The sequence below is a fragment of the Microtus oregoni genome, unplaced genomic scaffold (genome assembly GCF_018167655.1).
Source record: "Microtus oregoni isolate MIOR12 unplaced genomic scaffold, Mior012 000022F_ref0000154, whole genome shotgun sequence".
Taxonomy (NCBI): domain Eukaryota; kingdom Metazoa; phylum Chordata; class Mammalia; order Rodentia; family Cricetidae; genus Microtus; species Microtus oregoni.
This window is the reverse complement of record NW_024543081.1, coordinates 26,635,709-26,655,706: the sequence shown is the minus strand read 5'-3', so window position 1 is coordinate 26,655,706 and position 19,998 is coordinate 26,635,709.

Sequence of the window (19,998 nt, the reverse complement as noted above, 5' to 3'; positions counted from 1 at the left end):
TGCTTCTCCTTTTCAGATTCTGGGACTCAGGCTTTCCTGGACCTTCAGGAATTCTGGGGTGGGCACTCTTGATTTGAAGGAGGCGGAGGGAGAGGGAATTATAAAATGAAGAGTTTTTTGAAGTCTTCTAGTCTGGCCACAGAGGTGGGATTGTGCTTTTCTGTTCTGGAGGGCATTGACCCAAGATGCATGTGCCTATGGCCATCTTAGCAGAAGCGACCGAGAAGAACCCCTCTTCAGCTTGTCACTGGTTTCTCCTTGAAGCCCGAGCCTGGATCAATGAGGGGATGAAGGCAGATGGAACTTTCCTGTAAAAAAATCATCCTCCAACCTGGATGTTTCCCGGGATGATTTATTCATCAGCAAAAGGAGGCAGGCCAAAGAGGGGGAGACTGGGCCCAGTCAGATAAAATGACTCGGGTTGGTGAATGAGCATAGCTTGCTGCTGGGTGAAACTCCAAGAATTTCATGAAGTCAGAGGTTGAAGCAAACGGGACTGGGAGGAAGCATCACATCTGCCCCGCTGACCTTTTCTTTCTTAGAAGGGTGCTGTCACAGGCTACTGTAAGGCAAGAAAGCTTGCCACAAGATGATCCAAATGGGATTTTCCTCTCTGGGACGACATGGTGCTGGTCAGCCCACAAAGCATGCTTTTCTTGAATGAGATCTTTGGTTGCGCACAAACACTATACTTGTTTCGTAACATGCCCACCACCAAATGATTTGTTACTTACAAAGTCACTGTGTTAGGACCAGCATACAACTCTGAGTGTGCTATCATTTATTCCCTACATATTCACTAGGGTGCTCTCTTCTGTGATCTAGATACACTATTTTGAGATTTTAAATTTATTTTTGTACATGATGACTATTTCTCTTTTTGTCCTTTTGTGGACTACCTCCCCACCCTTGTCCCCTAAAATAATGATGTAGCCCATTCTTCAAAGCTTGGGCAGTGACATCTCTGCATAAGGCCTTTTATAGCATCCCTAGTAGCCATGAATGATGCCCTCTCACATCATCTGGTAGTCTGCTCTGTGAACACTGGCACAGCTACTAGAGGAACTGGAGATCCTCCACTCGTTCCTGTGTCTGCATTTCTGTTGCTTCTCCTAGGGACACAGTGATCCCCTTTGAAGAGTGGCTAGATATTCCTTGTTTTCATATCCCGTGTTTCCATATCCCATGGATTACAGAGTAATAAGGACAGTGACAAGTTTTCCAGTCCCCATCAGCTGTCAAATCTTTCTAAGTCTCTCATAAATATCTCATTTAACCTTTCCAGCAATTCTGTGAATCAGTTTTAGAGGTCCCATTTTACTGAGTAGACACTGAGGTTTCTTGTAGTTAGGTACCTTCCCCAGGGTGTTAAGGTTAGTTAAGGGTTAGTTACATTTAGATTGTCTAGGCCTCACATGTACATACTTAATCAAACTTCTATCATTATCATAATCATTGTGATATCATATGGTAATCAATAATGATTAATTTAAGAATGATAGAAGTGAACATATTAAATGTAAGTTGCTTTTCCATGGGCAAATTAAGGAATTTATCAGGTTTTTGGAACACAGTCTGGTTTAGATGACTGGAAGGCTGATTAATTTTGTCTTACTTCAAGGCATGTACCCACGCTATTTTTATAATTGTGAAAAAACAGATTTTCACATATTGGATTTAAACCAAACAATTGACTTAATTTATTTTATTTCATTTGGGTGGTTTCATGGTGAGAAAATATTTTATTTCATCTTTGGAAGATAGCATTTGTTTTGTGATGTTGATGCCTGCCACTGACTACATTTACAGTAGCTATATTTAAAAAAAACATTGGCTCTCCCTTCCAGAAGTACCTTTGACTTCTTACGATTTTTTTTTAATATTCACATATAGGTTTAGATTCTAGAAGACCTATGCCCCTTTTCTAATGCCCACAGAAAGCTGGGCCCTTTCTGAAGTCATTAAATATTTACATGTAAAGGAAAAGTTGGACTGAGTTCAACTAGAGAGATCCTGTTTCTAAAGGAGCACGTTTGTAACAGGACAGCTTCCCCAATCAGAAGTTCCTGAAGGAAAATGACATGTCTGCCTCCCCTGGAAAGCTGCTTTAAGGAGATGCCAGCAATATCTCTGCTTTGACAGAATCCCAGCAGAAGCCAGTGTCTAGAGCTCACTGTGGAAAGGTCTACATTTAAAAAGTCGCACACCTATTCCATCTGGAACATAGCACAGTGCAAGGCAGGAGCCTGAAGCATCAACTTTACTCCTGTGTCTTCTCTGTCTTGAAAGACGCAAGAGGAAACATCTTAGCAGGAACTAGTTTAAATTAGCTTTTAGTGCCCGCAAAGAGACAAGTGTCTCCTCAGTGAGAAAATTGTTTTCAGACAGAAAAGGCAGAGCTCATGGCAGAGTCAGGCAAGTACCAGACAGGGGCCTTCAAGGGAGACAGACTTAAACACTTTCGGCTTCCTAAAAGATGATCTGTGGTTTAAACAGAGGGTGAGGTAAGTGTGATTTCACTGTGACATTGTTGCGGAGATTCTAAAATTACAAGAACACACACCTGCACATGTGCACATGGTTAAGAAATAGAGAAGGGGAAGGAAGAGGGAGCTGAGGAAGGGAATATGGAAGGGACAGCTAAAACTAAGGGCCATTTGAGAACTTTTATAGAAATATAATACAGTAAAAACCTCCTTAGAATGTATACATTGATTGCCTGTAGCTCTTCACCTGGGCGTGAGGCCTTATGAAATTTCTGCCATCAACATTGTCACATGAACTGGTGTCATTAGAGGATCTTGTGCAGATTTCTTGAAAATTTCTCTTTCGAACCTTTTTGGGTTCATGTAAAATATTTAATCTGACACTTTATACAAATTATGCAACTGTTGCTATGAATTGGTATTTTCTGCATATGTGTGGATTCATTTTGTGTGTAGAATATATCCATCTTTATTTTTCAAAACTGATATATTTCTATTTCTTCTTGGTGGGTCAGTTATTTACCCCATGATTTTCATGGAGCGCTCATGTGTAGCTTCTTAACCCCAGGGAGATGCTTTTTAGATAGTTCTCAGGTGTGTGTGTGTGTGTGTGTGTGTGTGTGTGTGTGTGTGTGGCACACGCGCGCGCGCACCGCGCATGCTCATTAGGACTTAGTCTCTTATCTTCATTACTCTTAACAGCTGTGTCATGTAACTCTTAATCCACTTCTGCCTTCTGCAAAAAGAATCTTTTCTGACCAAGGCTGAGTGCAGCTCTGCTCTACAGACAGAAACATACATGTTCAGAAGGCAATTTGACAGTATGACCATTAGGTAAAAGATGCCATCCCGTGACATTTTTATGCGCTTACCTTTGGTCTCATCTGCTGACATAGCACATTGCCCTTTCAAGAGGCCGTTACTTAGGATCCACATACTGTCTTCTCCCATAAGTCTGAGAATCCCTGCATTTTCTGAAAAGTCCTATTTTTCAAAATCTTTTCAATTTTTATTCCTGGATACTCCTATGCTTCTGTGAATCTCATCACTTCCTGCCCCTGTAAAACCTTTCTGTTTCCTTTTCAGATTAAGATTTGGGAAACAGAAGTTGGAATGATGAAAACCCGACTTTTGATTTTATCTCCTCTTTTCTGGAAGTGATTGACAGGTTGCTTCAATAAAAGAAGGGAGGAGGCCCTGCACAGGAGAGTTCTCAGTATGGATTCCATGTTTATGGAGTGTTTGCAATCTTCCTAGGTCAAAATTGTTTTTGTCAGAGTAGGATCCAAATTGCTTAAGGGATTGATTATGCAGTCAACTTCCTGGGTCAAATTTATATAGAATTTATAAGCAAAATAAAATATAACATACTTACATGTATACTTCTGTGTGGGCAGCTGTTAATGTACATATTCATCCTCTAAAGTGAATAACTTTGAGATAACGTGGCAAAATTCTAGAAAAAAATGTATTTCCTTCAACTCTCAATGTTAGATTTTCTCAAGTCCATACAACATGAGGTTTTGTTTAACACAAAGTAGATTTACTATTTGGATTTTCATTACCCAATTATGAACGAAACAGATTTGCACAGGTACAGCAACACACACAACTATGACTTTGGGGCATACTGTAGAGTTTGTTATGTGAGTTGCTATGAAAGAAATGTTTAGGAGGCCTTAAGCCCTGAGATTCTGAATTTGAATTTAACCAAAACACTATTTGGTGAGGTGAGTCAGCTTTGTCCTCTGAAAGGCCAAAGTCCTTTGGGGACTTTGACTATGCTATCTTTATGATCCTGGGAAAGTTGTTAGACATTTCAAACTCTCTGGTGCAAAGATGATAGTTTTCCAGGTATTTTTGAAAACTGAAGGACATCCAAAGAGACCCCAGCATGGAGAGTCCACCCAGAAAATGCTCAGCTGACTGGCTAACCTCTCCCAGGCATTCACTAGATGGGACCTGTCGTCTCTCGGCAGTGTGGTTTTCCAGCCGCCTTCTGTTCCTTTTAGCTATGCTGCTGTTTCTTATTTTTGACTACGGTCCTCTCTCACTTAGATAATTTCAACAGAGACTTTTAACATGTTTCTAGCTGTTGTCTACCTCCTTTCCCCGGTGCCTGTGATTATTCTAAATTAAAAATATGATCACACCACCCTTTTTTATAAACAGTGAGACAATAGCACATAACATAAAATTCACCTTCCCAACAGTTTTTAATAAGTACGTGGTATGATGCTGCCAACCACAAGCACATTGTTGAGCAATTCCTAGTTCTCACCCTCCACATTCCTGTGAAACTGAAATTTTCTACATAGTGAAGATCAAAGCTCCTCCTCCCTAGAGTCCATCACGTCACTCCCTTGCTTAAGACATGGCAAAGACCTAATTTAGTTGTCAAAGGGGAAGATAGATCTTAAAACTGGGGATTGTAATTGGTAGTGTGTTAATTCCAAGGATGTCACAAAAACTTGATTTCTTGAAGTGTCCAAACATGGGTGAGCCAGTCAGATACTCACACAGCCTTCCAGGGAAATTTATGTTGTGATAAACTGAGGCCTTATACCCACATCCAGTAAAAAATAGCATTCCCTTGGGCAACCATTTGATGAAATCATCCCTCAAATGAATTTTCCAGCCCCATCCAGGCAACAGGGTCAGTCTGGCTGCAGCTGTTAGCTTTACTTTAGCCTCATAAGAAATTCTTTTTCTTTCTTTTTTTAAATTGATTTTTATTGAACTCTACATTTTTTCTCCACTCCCCTTCCTACCTCTCCCCTCCCCTTCAACCCTCTCCCAAGGTCTCCATGCTCCCAATTTACTCAGATCTTGTCTTTTTCTACCACCCATGTAGATTAGATCCATATATGTCTCTCTTAGAGTCCTCATTGTTGACTAGGTCCTCTGGGATTGTGAATTGTAGGCTGGTTTTCTTTGCTTTATGTTTAAAAAGCACTGATAGTGAATACATATAATAACTGTCTTTATAGGTCTGGATTACCTCACTCAAAATGATGTTTTGTAGCTCCATCCATTTGCCTGCAAATTTCAAGATGTCATTATTTTTTTTTCTGCTGTGTAGTGCTCCATTGTGTAAATGTACCACATTTTCCTTTTCCATTTTTTGGTCGAGGGGCATTTAGGTTGTTTCCAGGTTCTGGCTATTACAAACAATGCTGCTATAAACATAGTTGAGCACATGTCCTTGTGGCATGATTGAGCATCCTTTGGATATATACCCAAAAGTGGTATTGCTGGGTCTTGAGGAAGGTTGTTTCCTAATGTTCTGAGAAATCGCCATACTGATATCCAAAGGGGCTGAACCAGTTTGCACTCCCACCAACAATGCAGGAGTGTTCCCTTTACCCCACAACCTCTTCTGCATAAATTGTCATCAGTGTTTTTGATCTTGGCCATTGTTACAGGTGTTAGATGGAATCTGAGAGTTGTTTTGATTTGCATTTCTCTGATGACTAAGGATGTTTGTAAAAGTTAGCTTGATTTGGGAAATAACTAGGGTAGCTAAAGAATAAAACAATTCATTTTTATTTATTATAATACGAAAACTTGTGAAACAGAAAAGAGAAGTCCAAGCTCAGCTGTGTCCGCAGGAATCACATAGAGAGAATGCACCTGGGTCCTGTGCCCATTTTTCTCTCCCAGTCCTAGAAAGAACTATATTGAGTAGATATGGAGAGAATGGATAGCCTAGTCTTGTTCCTGATTTCAGTGGGATCTCTGGGAGTTTCTCTCCATTTAGTTTGTTGTTGGCTGTTGGCTTGCTGTATAATGCCTCTATTATATTTAGGTATGTTCATTGTATCTCTGTTCTCTCCAAGACCTTTATTATAAAGGGATGTTGTATTGTGTTGAAAGCTTTTTCAGCATCTAATGAGATGATCATGTGTTTCTTACTTTTCAGTTTGTTTATATGGTGGATTGCATTGACAGATTTTCATATATAGAACCATTCCTGCATCTCCGTAATGAAGCCGACTAGATCACAGTGGATGATGGTTCTGATGTGTTCTTGGATTTGATTTGCCAGTATTTTATTTAGTATTTTTGCATCAATGTTCATGAGTGAGATTGGTCTGTAATTTTCTTTCTTAGTAATGTCTTTATGTGGTTTGGGTATCGTAATTGTGACCTCATAACAAGAGTTTGGCAGTGTTCCCTCTGTTTCTATCATGTGGAACAATGTGAGGAGTATTGGTATTAGTTCTTTGAAAATCTTGTAGAATTCTGAGCTGAACCATCTATCTTGTCCTGTGCTTTTTTTGTTGTGAGACTTTTGATGATTATTTCTATTTCTTCAGCAGTAATAGGTCTGTTTAATTTGCTTATCTTGTCTTGGTTTAATTTTGGTAAGTGATACTTATCCAGAAAGTTGTCCATTCCTTTAAATTTTCAAATTTTGTGAAATACAGCTTTTTGAAATATGACCTGATGATTTTCAGAATTTCCTCCATGTTCTCCTTTTCATTCTGATTATGTTAATTTGGATATTCTCTCTCTGCCTTTTAGTTCGTTTGGATAAAAGTTTTTCTATTTTGTTGATTTTCTTGAAGAACCAACTCTTTGTCTCAGTGATTTTTTTTGTGTAGTTTTCTTTGTTTGTATTTCATTGATTTCAGCTCTCAATGTGATTATTTCCTGCTATTGGGTTGGTTTACTTCTTTTTATTCTAAGGTTTTTAAATGTTCTGTTAATATAGTAGTGTGAGACTTTTCCAGCTTTTTTTTTTTTGTAGGCAATTAGTGCTATGAACTTTCCTCTTAACACTGCTTTTATTGTGTCCCATAAATTTGTGTATGTTCTGTGGTCATTTTCATTGTATTTTAGGAAGTCTTTATTTTCTTCCTTTATTTTTTTCTTGACCCATTGATGATTCGATTGAGGCTTGTTTAATTTCCAAGTGTTTGTGGGCATTCTGGTATTTGTGTTGCTGTTGAATTCTAGTTTTAAGCCATGGTGATCCAATAAGATACATGGGGTTATTCCTTTTTTTATGTATAGGGGTTTGTTTTGTTACCGAATATGTGGTCAATTTTTGAGAAGGTTACATGAGGTGCTGAGAAGAAGGTATATTCTTTTATGTTTGAATGAAAAATTCTATAGATGTCTGTTAAGTCCATTTGAGTCATAACATCTGTTAGTTCCCTTATTTCTCTGTTAATTTTTTGTGTGCCTGACATGTCCAGTGGTGATTGTGGAGTTTTGAAGTCTTCCACTCTTAGTGTGTGGGGTTTAATGTATGATTTATGTGTTAGAAGTGTTTCTTTTATATATGAGAGTGCCCTTGTATTTGGGGCATAGATGTTCTGTATGGAGATTCCTCTTGATGGATTTTTCCTCTGAGTAATATAAAATGTCCTTCTTTGTCTCTTTTGATTGATTTTAGTTTAAATTCTAGTTTGTTAGCTATTAGGTTATCTACACCAGTTTGTTTCTTAGGTCCATTTTATTGAAAATTTTTTTCCCAACCCTTTACTCTGAGGTGATGTCTGTTTTTCAAGTTGAGGTGTTTCTTGTATGCAACAGAAGGATAGATTCTGTTTTCATATCCAGTATGTTAGCCTGTGTCTTTTTATAGGTGAGTTGAGTCCACTTATATTAAGGGATATTAATTGCTATCTCCTGTTAATTTACTTTTCGTTGTTGGTGATGTTATTGTGTGTGTTTTCCCCTTCTTTGGGATTTGCTGCTGTGCTATCATCAATTGTCTGTGTTTTTGTTGATGTAGCCAACTTCCTGGGGGTCATTCGTTATGCAGTAAACAGTAAACAAATATCTTCACTCCCTAATTGGGCTATACTCTTCAAGCGAAAACAAAACTGTAGGCAGCAACTAAAATAGTTCTCAGTCATGTGGTAATAAGAATGTCAAGAAAACTTTTTTAGGTTTTATTGATTTCATAGAGGAAGGAGAAATCTTGTGTGCTACCAACAACTTTTTCTTCTATTTTAATGTAGTAATGAGTGGCTGGAAGGATAGTAAGCAAATGTGATCACTTCTAAATTCTTAAGTCATTCTTATTTTGTGCTTTTTGCAACTAATCAATAAATTAATTAGTAAATGGTTGTACATTAATTAGCTGAATGACAGATAGAGGCATACCACGGAGTTATGAAAAAGATATCTAATTTATCCTAGGCTTTTTAACAATGAATAGACAATGACGTCTATTCATAGCTATTAAGTAAAGCACAAGGAATCTTAATGCTTCTTGCCCCTGTATTGCATCTTCTGACTGGAGTGTTTTCCTGCATCTCCCTTAGCTGCCCTAACTGGGTCTCACTAAGAAGGCATACCTCCAACAGAGAACTGAGCTGTGATCAGATCCCTTAAGAGGCTTGCTCTCAAAACTTCCCCTCAAACAATCTTTATTTCTTGATTAGCACATTGCATCATCTGCAACCACCTATTGTCCTGTTGGTTCCTTTATTTCCATCTCCCCTTTTAAGGAATGAGATCTTGGAAGACAATGGATGTTCTCTATTATGCTCTCCCTATGTTCCTTGCTGGTACTAGAAGTTTAGTCCAGAGTGACCATGAATGGCTAACACGTGCTAACTAACTGACAGCTGACTCTCATGTAGGTGAAGGGCCAAGGAAGTTAGTCAGTTTAGGAGGAAAAGGTACACATACCAAAAAACTTTAGCAGAGTAAACCTCAGAAGAAGGAACACAGGAGCTGCTGTCAGAGATGTTCTGTTGGGTCATCACTGGGCTACCTTTGTCATTAAGTGATCCTTCCCAAATAAGGAAGATGGGGCATTAGAACATTTACTATACTGGACTCAGTGCTAGCATTTTCTAGTACACTCATATTCTCTTTGTAGTAACCTCAGGAAGCTACTTGGAATATATTTGCATGCACCCAAAATAATCCATCCACTCCAACCTGACTTGTAGGAGATTTGCTCCCAACTTTTCTCTGAATATCAGGAGGGCAATACTATTTTAGGTTACAAGTTAAGAGTATATCTAAATAACTAGCTTAAGTAGACCATGGGTTATTTTTCTCAAGGTAGTTAGTGTCAATCTATATGAGTTAGGATCTCAAAGGTACTTGGGTAGAACATTTTCTGAACTATTCTTGGTGGTTAAGGTGGCTGCTCTCAGTCTTTGTTAGTTGTTCTTGTTTGCTAGGAAAGCAAAGGTTCTGCTTTGCATCACTGTCTTGGTGGACTTCATTTCCATGTCATTGCCTGTAGTCGGATCAGTTGACCATGGAAAACTTCAAAGAAGGTTTAAGAGAATGAGATATTTGATTGGTGTAACTGCTCTGCACCTTCATGATGTTGAGCAATCCACTTGGGGCTGCACTGTGGGGTAGAAACAGGAAATTGATTTCCAGGTAGCAGCTACATGCATTCAAATAATTAAAATGAATAAAATTCCCCAAACAGCATAAAATGTCAAACATCTTTTACGCTTATTTATAGTTCAGTTTAGATTATGCTTGTTCAATAGACAACATTTCTCAAGTACTATAGATTCTAGTTCCCAGTGCTGATGGTCAGTGCAGCTTGTAAAATAGGAGACATCAAGGCAGAAAGACTGGGGGCTTGCTTTTTCTCTTAGCCTCCTCCACCTCCGACTTTATTGTGCATTCCTCCATAGTAAGTATGTTAAGAAAAACATCATCTTGTTGCATACACGAACAAGAAAAACCTGTACCGCTTTGCAACTTCGAAAGCTATTCTTGTGTTATGCATACTTTTTAATTGCCTACCTGAGTAGACACCCAGCAAGCTCCCATCTACTGGATATTGGTTTTCAAAAGGAAGGATGAAGAGCAGGGAAACTGGGAGCATGCACACATATACAAACACACATACACACAACGCACGTGTGGGCATGCATGTGCTCGCATACACACATACACACACACACACACACACACACACACACACACTGAAAAGGTGAAAGTCAGGGATATTCCCTGCAGTTTCTCAATGTGAGTCTGGCACTTGAAAACCCTGCGAGGTGGATGTTTCCATCTCCGCATTACAGACAAGGAGACCAAGTCTTATCATATCACAGTGGCTCACTGAACTGAATCAGTAATGGGACCCAAAATCACCAAAGAATTTCGAGCTTATGTGGGTGTTTGCCAAGAAAAGGGACACCAGGAAGCGAGTTGGCAATGAAGAAAATGGAGAGGAGCCAGGCCAGTCAGTCTCGGGGTAGAGACAAGGAGAACTAGCCTGAGTGGAGGATCAAAGGGAACATCTGGTGCCCTTTGTCTTCATTAAACCCACGGTTACTCTTTAACGACTGTGCACACTATTAGTCAGGCTGATTCATTAGGTTTGAGTGTACTCCTAACAAACCCAGAGAGGATTGCAATAAATAGTGTTCAGACATGATGGCTATGGCACCCGGAAAGAGGTCAGCATAAACAAAGCAGACACGTTTGACTTCGGTTCCTGGTGAAACTGAGGGCTTGTGGGCAGATTTTGGTGATAGTTTGTTTGTGTATTTAGAGCCGTAGAATCACGCAAACCATCTAGCATTCCCATGGTGCGTTGAGCCCTTCACTGTCACTGCAAGTTCCCAACATAAGCAGCTCCTTATTGTCATAGCTGCTCAAATGCAGAAAGGATCACAAACCTGACGAGGGAGGTTTGAATCTCTAAGAGAGTGTATAAATAACCTTGTGCTGATATCAACTGATAAAATCAGAAGGAAGCTTTCAATTTAAAATTAATTAATGAATTAAATTAGAATGAGGTTAGCTGCCGGAAAGAACTTCCAGGAGACAATTATAGGCAATGTTTTAAGAAATGAAATAATGAAACCATTTTGGCTGTATAAGAGATAATGGTTTCTAGAAGATACAGTCACTAATCACTTGTGGAAAAACTTTTCAGAAGAGTTGCTCTTTGAATGTCCTGTGAATCGTTTTATCAGTGTAGAGACCCTGGAGTTTTCTTTTTCTGTCTCCAAGTGTAACATGCAATAAGCTATTTAGTTTTGGGAAAAATGCTTTTTGAATAGCATACAATTAAATTTCAAGGTGATAGAAAACACTTCGTAACCTAGCACCATTATTTATCCTCTAATACTGAATTCTGAGATGGATTGTCTTATAATTAACAGGGTCCTGTTCTAAAAATAGAGTATGCCATCGAAGGATGGCACCTCAGGGACTGATGCCCTTTCATTCCACAGGTGTGGTAAACTGAGGCTCAGAGTGGTTCAAAAGTGTTTTGTCACATCACGAGCTAGTAGCCAGTCCTGAATTCACCATCTCACAGCATGACTGTAAATCTAATATAAAATATCTTGGAGTAACTCTAACCAAACAATGGGAGACCTGTATGACAAGAACTTTAAATCTTTGAAGAAAGAAATTGAAGAAGACACCAGAGAATGGAAAGATTTCCCATGCTCTTGGGTAGATAGAATTAACATCATAAAAATGTCCTGAAGCCTGAAGCAGCCTTTGAACCCTTACCATTCTGCTTGGCAGAATTGTGGCCTTGGCCTTGTAGCCGGACTTCTTTCCACTTCACTGTTATCTTTGGCAGGTTGAGACAATGCCATACCTCCAAAAATGCACCTTAGATACAAATGAGACACTGTGAAGTCCTTGGCACAGGTAGGTACTCATTTTTTATTAATAGTGAGGCGCAATGTGGCTACTATGCTGGATTTTCCCATCTCCACCCAATTTGAGGGGGGGCATAGATAATCACCTGTGTCTTTCCTTCGCTTCCCTTCCCTTCTTTTCCCTTCTTTTCCTTTCCTTTTTTCCTTCTTCTCCCTTCCCCTGCCCTCCTCTCCTCTCCCCTCCCTTTCACCATTTCTGCCTTTCACAAACCTGTCTTTTTCTTTCATTATGAAGGAAGATAAGACTTTGAAGACAGATCCTTTGTTTCTGCCCAGGTGTAGTCAATCCCTACCTGTCCCGGGATGGAGAGGTCTGGAGGGCAGTTTGCACAATACTAACTTGTGTCTCAGATCCAACCATCAGGGGAGCAGAAAGATCTTCTTCCACTTTGGAAAAAGGCAGTCTAAAAACTGTGGCTTACTTACTAGGGAACACTTAGATCAAGATACACTCTGCAAGTTGAGGAAGAAAGGACTTTATGATTCTAAGGACATGAGTCCTGTTCTAGGCTAGGCTATGTGCTGAACTTAATTTCAAAACTAACAAGCTCTCTCTCTCTCTCTCTCTCTCTCTCTCTCTCTCTCCTTCTTTCTTTCATTTATTTTTTTCTTTTCCTTATTTGAATTCTCTGCTTGTCTACTACATCCTCAGCATAGGTCTTTTTTTTTTTTTTAACCGCCATGGTCTTGTCATAATTGGCCTTGCAGGAATCAAGGGATAAATTGTATGTATGTGTGTACATGCATGTATATGTGTATATGTGTGCATGTGTATGTGTGTATGTATGTGCATGTGTGTGAGTGTATGTGTGTGCATGTGTGTGTATGTGTATATGCCCATGTATATGAGTGTGTGTGTGTGTGTGCGTGTGTGCACATGTAGAAAAAGAACACTAGATGAGAAACTAGTCACAAGAAGTGGTCACATGACTGGGAACAAAGAAAGTGACAAGAACTTCTGAGTCCAGGGCAGGGTTGTCAGGCAAGTGATCCAGAACAAGTGATGACTGAGGCTTAGAGAAACACCAGCCAGGTAGAGAAGACTGGGGTAGACTCTAGACAGAGGCAACAACATGATCAAAGTCTCCAGAGATCACCTGCATAGAGGCACAACCTGTGTGGCTGAGTTCCGCGGGTGGGAGGCCAGCGGCCAGGAAAGACCTGGCATCCAGGCCACTCAGAGCTTTTGATGCCTTGTTACATCTGTATTTGAACATTCACACTACATTGTCTTCCAGTAGCACTGCAGACCCAATTATCTTGAAGAGGACACTTTAGACCAGTGGGGAACTTGTTACATGTGAACTTCAGAGTCTCCTGGAGATCTGCACAAGTTTGAATCTCTGTGGGGCTCATGGGTACTTTTTTTTTTTTAAAGCAAATCTTTAAATAGGGCTTGCCAAAATGTCCTCTGTAGGAAGGGATAATGATGGCTGTCTGGTCTCTGCCACCTCTCACATCTCTGCCATTACATTATGACAGAGAGACAGGAGCTAGATGCTCTATAAATAGTGGGTACCTGGTTATATTTCTATACAACAATTTGCTGGCTGTAGCATGGGAGGCCAGCTTCAGGGGATGTTCATACACTTTCAGTTTGAGGACCCAGGCATCAGTTACATGTAACTATTGTCTTCTCATCTTTTGCCCTACCTATTCCAATAACTAACTTTGGACTCTCTAAGATACTTGTCCAACAACAGACTTGGATTTCTCCTATTTGTGGAGTCACAGTACCAACATGGCTTGGCTTTTGGTTGGCACCTTCTTCTTGATTGTGGATGGCTTGCTTTGCTGTGGCTAAGGCAGGAGAGATATCACCCCCTTATAAACTTCTTATGAAGACATTTATCCTGCACACGAAGGTTTCACTATTATGGCTTATTTGTCTGCAAAAGGCACTCAGTGCCTTGATTTTATTATGTCACCAGAAGGATGCACGAGTCTGTTCATAGTGTAGATAGTAAGTAGCTCGTGAGAAAGCAGGCAAGCTCACTGTATCGATGAGAATGGACTTCCTGGGTGTGGTAAAGCGTATCGGCTTCTTTAATAATATTTGTTTATTTTCTGATCTTTGAGTCAAGGCCTTATAACGTAACCCAAACTGGCCTCAAACTCAATATTTTCTTTCCAAGTACTGGGATTACAGGAATGTTCTACTTTGTTTATTATTCTTTATTTTTTCTCCTTTCTTTTTCCCTTCTTTCCTTTCTTTTTTCTTCCTTCCTTAGTTCCTTCCTCCCTTCCTCTCTCCCTCCCTTCCTTCCTTTATTCCTTCTTTCCTTCCTTCCTGCCTTTGTTCTGTCTCTCCCCACACCCCACACCTCGCTTTCTCTCAGCTCCATTTTTATTAGAGTTGAAAAGAAAAACCACAGAACAGGCAAGCTGTAAATCATAGCTGTTGCCCAAATGAGAAGGACAGAAAGAAAAGAAGGAAAAGAAAACATTCTGTTTGAGTTAAGCTCGCATTGAGGTCAGCCTCATGGCAGACAAGCAGCATATGGAGGGAAGGAGAACTTCAGAAAAATGTGAAGCCCCAAGTGTTAAGAAAAACATGCTTAGACAAGAGCTGGAGAGAAGAAAAGGAAAATTTATGTTTGCTTGAGCAATTGAGATGGCAGACACATACATACAACTGCATACATTTAGCTCTGTAACCTACTGAACCAGGGGTCAGAAATTCTGTAAAGGAAAAGCAAATTATTTCATTAAAGGAATAAAAAAAATATTCCTTCTATCTTGTTAGCATGACTTAAAGTGGTCCTTATCTCCTGAGGAGTAGTGCCTTAGCCAGGCCACTGAGGAACCCAATGGAATGTTAGGTCCCTCTCCACTCAGACTAGAACTCACACTCTCTTTATCAGAAGGAAATGGCTTTTTCTTTCTAGGTCTTCAATGATTTAGACCATTTAGGTGATGGGATAGAATTGGGGAGTAGATATAGTCCATTTTCATTGAGAAAATCTAGAGATTTGGTTCAACAGAGAAGATGCATTTCTGGAGTTTAAGTCCCCATCTTTCTGGATAGCCTTCAGATGGGGTGCTATTTTAGGAGAGGATAAGAAACTGGGGCTCCCTTCTGGTTGCAGAGCTATGAAAATTACTGCATTGTTTGCCCTCTGGGTCCCTTCCCTAACCTCTTGATTTTATAATTCTCTCTTTGCAAGAGGTAATCCTAACTGTCATTTATGAAACTTGGGTATAAATTTATTTGGCTTCTTAGAGTTGAGTCGAGTCATTGAGTGTGACAGCTGTGGAACTATCTAGGGGACCCTTGAAGTGTGTCTGGAGGTTCATTTGTAAAATAGCCAGGTGTACGAAAGAAAGGAAGTTCTTTGTTAGTGCTTGGTTAGAGACACGGGGGGGGGTGGGGGGAAAGTAAGGCTCTTTGAGTTATTCAGTTGTTCATTTACTTATTCATCTCATTGTTCAAATGAGGCATCAAGCCAACTGAATTATCACAGTACCTAAAGGCACTTTCTGAGAAAGGAGTGTGATGAACAATGTTGAGGATTCTTAATTTACTGGGTGTGTTGACCACTTGGGTTTTTTAAAGATTTTTAAAGGAGTTGTGCACTAAAGGGGTGAAGCATTTGGAGATTTATGGAACAGTTTGGGAGGAGTAATGATAAAAATATTTGGGGTCCTTAGCAGATGACCCTAGGTCTTCTTTGAAATACCCTGAACTCACAAAAAAGTTAAAATGAGTGTAATTATTGAAATATCTATGGTTGGAGTACATTTTTTCTATTGAATAGGTAATATAAATGAACTTTAATTGAGCCTGAAAGACACGGGGAATTAACAGAGGGCTAAGGAAGGTATTATATTTATTGTATGTGTCAACAAACATTTTTTTTTCTGGAAATAGGAGAAAGAAGATGTTTCTTTTATTCAAATAAGTATTTAACCATGTATTGATGGGACTTATAATGAGTCATGATTTTTACTTGATAATTATGCAACCAAAGAAAAACTAATGGCTGCATCCTGCAGAACTCTTTATTAGCCAGCGAGAGTTGTGGAATGAGAATCAGCTTGATTCCTACTAATCTGTCCATGAGCTGTTACTTGGATAAAACTGCACCTCTAATCGTTATTATCAACCTACATATAGAATGCTCTCTTGACTCATGTTCACTTTTAAAGTTAAAGCTCGGATTTGGCTTTATTAGTTAAAATCCCCACCTTGCTTAGACAAGTTCTTAGAGGACAGAGGTACATTCTATTTTCCAGAAGACAAGGCCACTATGGATTGACCTGATTTCCAGACAGGCATGGTGGGGGTGCCAATGTGTTATCTCAGCACTAAGGAGACTGAGGCAGAAGGAACTTAGGTTCAAGGGCAGTGTGATTATGCCACCCCCTTTCCCACGTGCTTATCCTGGGTTGCATATTTCTTATGTATGCACACTCTGTGCTTTTCTCTGTTCTGTACCTAGGAAAGTCTTCTAAGTCAGATGTTTACAGTCCTTAGTTAAACAAGTTTTTTTTTGAGGGTTTCATACATGTATGTATGTAATGGAATATGATCACGTCTGTCCCTATTTCTTTCTCCAACTCTACTCACAACTCCTCATTTTTAAAATTTTAAAATTAAAGAACTCTTTAAGTCCACCCATATTGTGGGGACATCCACCAGGAAAACCTACAAGAGGCCATATCCCATGAAAAGAACGATTCTCCTCCCAGCAGCTATCATCTGCCAATGGCTCCTCAGTTTGGGCGGAGGTCTTGGACTCCTCCTCCTCATCCATGCTGGAATTTTGGCTAACTTGATTTTTTGAGGATAATCACAGCCATTGTGAGTTACTGAGTTCAATACCCATTCCATGTCTGAAACACAGAATTTCACAACACTGCTACCTATCTTGGCTTTTACTTTCTTTCTATTTCTTCTTCTTTGAAGTTCCTTGAACCTTGTCGAGGGGTGCATAAGGATGTGTCACTTCCTGCTGAGCACTCAGGGTCATTTATTCTCAGCACCTTGGCCAGTTGTGAACCTCTGCACTGACCATTGCTTGCTGTATAGAGCAGCTTCTCTCGCCGCAGTTGAGAGCAGTCTAGAGCTATGGAAACAAGCATTAGGACTTAGAAAGACACCAAGACCATTTAGCAAATGACCTGATAGATTCTACACTAGGGCCTGTGACCTCCACAGGTATAAGCTTGTGACTCGTACAGGCATGGATTTATAGAACCAGACACGAATTCCCATCGATGGAATAGAGCTCAAATCCTCCAGCCTATAATATGAATGAGGAGATAACTGAGACATCTCTGTTATCCATCAGGGTTTATGGGGCCACTGACTTTATGACTCCTGGGTGTCTTGACAAAAGATGGGACCTGGTGGTTGAGGCCAAATGAGGCAACTCAATCTATAGCCAGGATCAGGCACATTTAGCTCTTCATGTTCTACTGTGAAACGTGATCTAAGAGCAGCCACAGAGCTCTGTCCTGACTTTTGTGGACCAGACTCAAGTAGATGCAAAATTTAAGTTCCAGGAAGCCTCCGAGTGATATAGGGCAGGGTGGCTGCTCCGACATGATCTGGAAGGTACACCCCAGGGGCAGCCTAGAACTCAGGTCTGTGGCAAGAAGTGTTTGCTGTTTCTGTTATATTAGCAATTGATGAACTCTGAACTAACTGCAGAGGTTAATCATCTTAAGAATCCTTGTGTGTCCAGATGAGAGCTTCCTGGCAGTGCCGAAATGCTTTGAAGCCCATTCACATCATCACAGGGAACGTGTTTATTTCTTTATTACATTCTCTAGTTAAGGAAAGTAAGCTGGATCTTCTCTAAATTTTATTTCAGGTGTTGCCCTCCCCCCTTTTAAAAACTTTTGAGGATCACCTACCCATAGAAAGACAATTTAGTTGTCACTTCAAGAACTTAAAAGAAAACTTAATTAAAAATTATCAATCAGGAATTGTATGTGGCCAATTCAAGCATAAAATTCACCATCAAGGAAAAGTTTTTATCAGAAGCAAGCTCGGGTTGCCTATTAGAATTTTAATGGGATTTTATTTAGACTGCTCCCGTGGGTTTAACATTTAATGCCTCCTAGAATATTTTAAAATTATCTTTTTACATAATTAAGTTTTACAAAGAACATTTTGTGAGCTTTTCTTTACTAATAAAGTTACTAAAGCAAATAATGTATCTTGTTTCCTACCAAGATAAAAATGTTTCTACACAATACTTTGAAAGGCCAAACAATTCCATTATCATTTTCTATTGTGGGAATAAAAAGGACCCTCGTAATAAGTGATTTACAGGCAATTTTAACAGAAAAGTCTTATCAATTTATAGAACAATCAAGCAAGAAAAGAGGGTTGCTTTCTGCCTCTGTAAAAAGGGACACAGAGAACCACAAGGTGGTGTTTTTCCAGTCTTTGTGGAAAATATAAATGGCCCATCTCTTTGCTTCCTGTACTTGTACTTTAGCCAGTACCCACAATTCCTCAGAAAGAGCAACGACTCTCTTTTTATACAAATGAGAAAACCCAGACAATATATATATCTCTTATATCAGTTTTCTTGTTGTTGAAACAAAATACTTAACAAATAATTTGAGAAAGGAAGAGTTTATTTTGGCTCACGGTTTGAGTGCACAAGGTGGCATTGAGAGTGGGAAGCAGCTGGTCACACTATGTCCACAGTCAGGAAGCAGAGAAAGATTAATGAAGGTACCCAGTTCCTTTCTGCTTTGCCTGTATTACTCATTCCAGGATCCCAGTTCCTGTATATTCAGGATGGGTCTTTTTCCCTCAGTTAAACATCATGAGAAACATCCTCACAGACGTTCCCAAAGGTGTGTCTCCACGTTGACAGTAAAGATTCACTGTTACAAAGACCACACTTGTTAGTTGTTGAATTATATAACCCTGGATACCTAAATAAGTAATTTATTACTAAGATTGTAGGAGAGGGAATGGGAGAATTATTCTTACACGAGTGGGTGCATTTGAGTGGTAGGAATAACACTTCACCAAGTCTCAAGGAAGGTTACAAAGAGGACATGACCCAAGAAAGCATGAACTGATATTGAGAAACATAAAGAAAGCATATACATCATTGACAATATTCGGGTCATATATGGCTTGGGATAAAAGAGATACTGTAAAAGTCAACTACAGTCCTGGTCTACTTTTATTATTGAAAGATGGCTTTCTTGAAAGTTTCAATTTAAGCCATCAGAGAACAGATTCCATTAATACATTTGTTAGTTAAATGTTTGTTGGGGGCATAAGAAAACAAAATATAGACCTTGTGCCAGGACTCTGAGTTAGGTAAACTGTGCAGAGAAAGTAACTCGTTAGCTTTTTAAAGACACTATGACAGCAGGGTAAAAGGAAGCAGAAATCCAGACAGGTTATATGGAGATTGCAATAACACTAATAAAGAGAGTTCTCATTTATATGTGAGGGAGTGTGTAAGGAACGAGGTGGGATTTTTCTAGAAGATGAAGTATGTCAAAGACTGAGAAAGTGGGATGTTTCTTTGGTCAGAAGGAAGAGCAGGCACACATCACAGAACCGAAGACCATGGTACATTTGAGTAACACACCGGAGTTTGTTTAGATGAAATGAAGCTGCGAGGGTGCTAGGCTTCCTTCCAGACAGAAAGAAGTGTTCACCTGTCACAGTGACCTAATGACCTCATTTCTGAGAAAGGTGCTTGGCAAGGCCCAGGGAAGCATCAGAATAAAATAAAGACCATAGTTGTGGGACCCTGGCAGAGATGAAATTGTCCACTTTCTCGTTGCTTCATTTTGCAGAAGGCTGACAAGTTCTCCAAGCTGATTCAGAAATACAATGTACGAAAGACTTGATCTGGTCATTGAATGCAGTGTTTGTAGATCAGGGACAGAGTCCGCTTGTC